The sequence below is a fragment of the Bombina bombina genome, chromosome 1 (genome assembly GCF_027579735.1).
Source record: "Bombina bombina isolate aBomBom1 chromosome 1, aBomBom1.pri, whole genome shotgun sequence".
Classification (NCBI taxonomy): domain Eukaryota; kingdom Metazoa; phylum Chordata; class Amphibia; order Anura; family Bombinatoridae; genus Bombina; species Bombina bombina.
Window position 1 is genome coordinate 883,944,247 of NC_069499.1, and position 6,311 is coordinate 883,950,557.

General features: G+C 37.8%; 1 long non-coding RNA gene across 1 annotated transcript; it reads right to left on the reverse strand.

Annotated features, from left to right (window-relative positions):
• Positions 1-264: 264 nt before the first annotated feature.
• LOC128640391 (uncharacterized) lies at positions 265-658 on the reverse strand. The gene is made up of 2 exons (XR_008399340.1): positions 451-658; positions 265-361 (listed from the first exon to the last, which is right to left on the reverse strand). It is a non-coding gene; the product is annotated as an uncharacterized LOC128640391 (long non-coding RNA).
• Between the last annotated feature and the right edge of the window lie 5,653 nt (positions 659-6,311).

Sequence of the window (6,311 nt, forward strand, 5' to 3'; positions counted from 1 at the left end):
AGGAGCAGCATAGAACCTATGTTGGAGCTGTTTATTGTTGCCAACATACAGTATATATCCTGTCTGTCATTGGTTCACCCATGTACTCAATTTTATTAACCAGGAGTGCATAGCTGCTCTTTAAATAATTATACCAAGAGAACAAAGTCATATTTGGAATATAATTAAAATGATATTTTAGATAATTATGTTATACATAAATCATAAGATGAATGCATTGATTAGTACATAGCTGGAAATAAAGAAACATTCACCATGACTATATTTGAGTAAAGTATACATTTATTTAGGGAAAATGTGGTAAATATATGGATGAGGAGAGAGGGAGGGGAGTGGTATTCCATTTCTGAGAATCTTCAATCTGTAAAACATTAAAAGAAACAAATGTGTATTATTAAAAAACATAATCATAAATAACTAAAAGGTCTCATTACAATACTATAAAAATACCTGAAAAGAATTCTTGAATAGTTGCAGATCTCTCCAAATGGGCATTGAGGGGTTGGGGATGATTAATTACATCAGGCTCAAAGATTTCACCTGGGGGCTGTGGTGTTGGAAGTAAGTCGTTCAACATCCCATGCTCCTGTGCCATGTTGTGTAGACAGCAACATGCCACTATGATTTTAATAGCTTTTTCAGGACTGAATTGGAGATCCCCCCCTGATCTGTCCAGGCAGCGAAAGCGCATTTTTAGAACACCAAACAGTCGTTCTATTATAGCACGTGTTCGGATATGTGCTTCATTATATCTGTATTAAAAGAACAAGAAATATGATTATAATATATAATGTGAAGACAAATCAAATACTAATGAGCTAACTACATTCCTGGTTTGATCTTATAAATCTTTAAACCATTTTATATATATATAAATATATTTATATTGAAGCAGAGAGATTTATAAATGCTTCACTGATAATAGATGATTTGTATTTTGACTGTCCCTTTAAAGGCACTCAGTACAACATTGTTATGTCTGTGATAGTGATATATACACACACACACAAGATAATCAAGCAACAAATGTATGTGCACAAACACAGATATATAGCTTAATAAAGGGGCAGGAGCCCCGAAACGTTGCTCAATAAAGGTGCTGTTGCTCCACATAGAGTGCTACCTGTGTGTTCTATTTCATTACATTTACTGGGACTTTGGAAAAGGAGGTCCTCCAGGTTTGCACCTACATTCACCCAAGAGTGATTTAAAGGGACATTCCTATGAAGTGTGTACTGGTCCTACTTTTCTACAGATTAGAGTGAGCATTTTGCAAGGCACAATCAATATTTCTGACACACATGAGCAGAAAATAAATATATATTTTACCTTAATTCAGCAGGCCCAACAACCTGGTTCTCTTTCAATGGTGTCCAAATCCATTTTTTAAGAGGATATGCAGAATCTGCTAAAATATGAATGCATAGATATACAGTATATATATATATAGATATAGATATAGATAGATAGATAAACACACATCTTTCCATAAAGCAATGTATGACATAAAATAATGTTATGCATATGTCTTACTATGACATAGTTAATATATATCTTTTAAATGATTAACAATTTATTTATTTAATCAATTTCACCCCCTTAGACACATACATAAAGGATTATAAAGCAATGAAACAATAAAATGTCAAAATATTGAACACATGAAGGCATCATAATATATACATAAACACTTACCGAGGAGATGTCCTTCAGGCATTTGATTTGTCTCAAACAATCTCCACACACCAGAATTCCTGAGGATGTAGGCATCATGGCTACTTCCTGGGAACCCTGCCACAACATTTAATATGCGCATGTTTGCATCACATATAATCTGCACATTTAAGGAGTGGAAGTGTTTCCTATTTCTAAATATTATCTCCCTGCGCACAGGGGGTCTTAGGGCAATATGAGTGCAGTCAATGGCCCCAAGGACATTGGGTATGCCACCTAAAAGAAAAAAGTCCCTCTTAACATCACGCCAACCTCTGGGTGATGTGGGGGAAAAAAATAAATTTTCTGCAATTATCATAAAGTCCATCAATAACTTTTGAAAGATGCTTAGAAAGAGTGGACTTATGCACCCCAGTTACAATGCCCCCTGTCACCTGAAAGGATCCAGAAGCCAAAAAATGAAGTGCCCCTAGTAGTTTGGTCATTCCAGGGACAGCCCTGCTTGAATAGCCCTGGCTTTCCAGCCTATCTTGCAACAGGGCATATAACTGATATATTTTCTCCCTGTTGAGCCTGAAACTTTCAAACACCTGCTGCTCATTCAGGGTTTCTATATCCAGCCTCACTCTGGGGATGTCAGGCCTACGCTGTCTAACTTCAGCATTGTCAGCTTCTCTCTCACCCTGCATTTTGAAATATCTGTTCTGAGGTTAGGCTAGGTGTGGTCTTTTTTTTATAGCTGTGTGTTGCTTGTTAACATATGTGAAACTGGTGATTGCAATGAATAACATGGGGGGGAGGGCTTATCTTCATCTCATCTAATCCTTAATTTAATGAACAGTTTGAAAGTATATACTTACTCATGACTTTTATTTTTGATATGAACTATAATTTCAACATATATGTAGTTACATATCGGAAATTCAAAGACACTGAATGTAATTATTATATTTTTCAATTTAAATATATCAGCCTTTATCATAACAGTTAAAAGTAATTATTAAAATTATATGATTTATATAGGTCAAATATATATATACAATTATCATACATATATACATGTAGGAGAAGATTATTATTAGATAAAATTATATTTCTATATGTAATTTTTTTGTGATTTTCAATTTCAATGAGAAACAGGCCTCAAAAAGCTCTTTTTTCCTCCTTTACACCTAGTTGAGCTGGGGGTAATATGTCTCAATGTATCGACAGCCTCCGACAGTGTATTAACGGTTAGCGCTTTCAATGGAAACCTGGTATAATTTATCGATTAACGGCTTCTATTACTTTCTATGGGACGCGAAAATCTTTTCGGCAGCCGAAGTCCGGAAGCCGATATTAAGGTATAACGCGCCATTGGAAACAGTCGTTAAACGCTATTGCTTTCGACAGCATATTTAACGGTTTGCAAGTGCACGCAAACTGAATTACGACTCAATGGAAGCGAGGCCTAAGACGCCGCAAATGATGTCATAATGTCAACAAACGTAATTCTCGTGCCAAAAAAGTCTCGCGCTGAAAATGACGCAATAAATTATAGCATTTTTTGCTCCCGCGAGCCTAACAGCCCGCAATTTAGAAAGAAAAGTCAATTGAAAAATTTTCAGGTAAGAAAAAAATTTATTCATATACATTTCCCAAAATGAAACTGACAGTCTGTAAGAAGGAAATATACTGATTAACCTGAATCATGGCAAATATAGAACATATATTTAGAACTTTACATATAAAGTGCCAAACCATAGCTGAGAGTGTCATAAATAAAATAAGACTTACTTACCCTAAGACACTCATCTACATATAGCAGATAGCCAAACCAGTACTGAAACGAGAATCAGTAGAGGTAATGGTATATAAGAGTATATCGTCGATCTGAAAAGGAAGGTAGGAGAAGAATCTCTACGACCGATAACAGAGAACCTATGAAATAGATCCCCGATAGGATGACCATTGCATTCAATAGGCAATACTCTCTTCACATCCCTCTGTCATTCACTGCACTCTGAGAGGAAAACCAGGCTTCAGCATGCTGAGAAGCGCATATCAACGTAGAATCTAGCACAAACTTACTTCACCACCTCCATAGGAGGCAAAGTTTGTAAAACTGAATTGTGGGTGTGATGGGGGTGTATTTATAGGCATTTTGAGGTTTGGGAAACTTTGCCCCTCCTGGTAGGAATGTATATCCCATACGTCACTAGCTCATAGACTCTTGCCAATTACATGAAAGAAACAGATTCTGCACAAAATGGGTTTACAATTAAAAAAAAAATTCCTCCAACAAAGGGCTAGGTTACAAGTGGCACATTAAATGTATTGTGTGCATGATATAGCAATATCACACATGAGTTAATTTTCCTGCATACATTGAAAGTAAATGCATTCCTCTTAAACACAATCAAATTGAATCTGCATCTGGTTAGTGTGACTTAAAGTGAATGTAAACTTTAAATAATGTGTGTCTGTTTTTTAAAAATCCTATTAAAAACAGGGCACTTTCATTCATCAAACTTTACATTTCACTCGTTTTGTTAAAATACTTACCTTTTATTCTTGAAAGCCGCTCCAGTGCTTCCCCCGCCCGTCGCAAGTCTCTTCATACGTCAAAAAGACGAATCCGGCTTCCTCCAGTCACAACTTAGCCTCAGGCAATGTTTGCTCTTGGGGGGAAGCCGTGATTGGAGGAAGCCGGATTTGTAATTGCTGACGTATGAAGAGGCTTGCGACAGGCGGGGGAAGCGCTAAAGCAGCTTTCAAGAATAAATGGTATTTTAACAAAATGAGTGAAATGTAAAGTTTGATGAATGAAAGTGCCCCTGTTTTTAATAGGATTTTAGGAGCCAAAGCGAGTAGTCAGACAAGCCGGAATCAGGAACAAGGAGAACAGCAGAGCCAGGAACAAGCCAGGGATCAGGAACCAGGAGGGACATCAGACAGCCATGTAATACACAGGAACTGGAACTCACAAACAGGTCTGAGACAACGCTAGGGCAAAGCATACTGAACAGAGGCCCTTTAAATAATAAGTGAAGACATCCCAATTCTGAGACTGCAACCTGTCTCACATGGATGATGTACACCAGTCTGGCCATAAAAGGGCATGCAGGAAATGAGCAGCATCACACACTATGCACCAGAGTCAGCAAGAGAGGTGAGTAAAATGGCTGCCAGCAGCACATGGCAAACAAAGAAGGGAAAAAACCCTGACAGTACCATCCCTTCAACCACCCCTTCCCCACGGGAGGACTAAAGGCTTATTGGGGAAACGGGCATGGAAGGCACGGAGGAGGGCGGGAGCATGAACATCAGAGGAGGGAACCCATGAACGCTCCTCCGGACCGTAGGCCCTCCAATGAACCAAATACTGTACACGACCCCTGGACATATGAGAGTCAATAATGCTGCTGACCTCATATTCTTCCTGGTTGTCAACAAAAATAGGATGGGGATGAGGCAACACAGTGGTGGTAAACCGATTACAATAAAAAATTAAATTATAAGCGCTAGAGATGAATAACCCAGCTTAACTATTGAATTCCCCTCCAGGAAAACAAAAAAAATGTGAGAGCAAAAGATCAGATGGTAGTTAAGCGCTAAAAGCGAGGGTTGTGAGAGGATGCTGTTGATCTATAAATAAAGCTATGTGACGGCGTATATTATGGATATAAAATCTAATATTAGAATTGGTGATGAGTGCTGTGTAGGTACCAGTACTAAAAATATGTGGGGATAATGTCAATATATATATATATATATATATATATATATTGGTATAATATAGTGAACTAAAAGAATGAAAGATGCGAAGAGAGTACAAATATAGATACAATTTATTAAAACAAAGGTTTAAAACAATATATCAATTATTAGGCAAATAAAAAACATATGTATCTAAAAGTGCAGGGACGTCTCCCTTATTCGTTACTAATAGTAACAGTTGATAAAAAAGATAAAATGGCAGTGCTAAGTACTAGCGTTTTTAAAGTGATGTTAGCAACAGTGGAGCAAAAATGTATCTCCTAAGATGTTCAGTAAAGATGCAAGGTAACTGTCGGGTAGAGACCGCGTTGTGTACGGCTTGGCGTTACCAGATGGTATTGAGTGCGCCTTTTACGTGACCGGTGTGACATCACTGATGCCGGTTGCGTACGGCGTTTCTATGGTAGCCCCTATTCCGCAAAGATTGTGGAAGTCTTGGGGGAATAAGTGTAGAACTTGGCGGTCAAAATAAATGACTTGATGGTTGTTTAATGTAACATGGGGATAGGTGATCCTCAGATTGTGCAGGCTGTGCGGTCGCGATGTAGCGACTAAAAATGTGGTTTGTTTCCTTTGGTTGCTAGTAGCAACTGGTGGGTCCTTTTGATGTTAAAACGCGTTGACTGAGACACTGTGCTATCTGTTTTTAGCCTTTGTTTATTTTATAATACTGTACATTTGGAGGACATTTTATCCTATGTTTTTGTGCCTGGTCACATTCATATAGGAACACCAGAGTCGTTACTAACGACCGCAAAGATCTTCTAGTCGCTATATAGCGACCGCCAAGCTCTTCTAATCAAAGACTTTCTAGTCGTTTTAGTTGTTTTTGAAACGACCGCAAAGATACACCTGTCCAAATAGTCGTTTTGAACGAC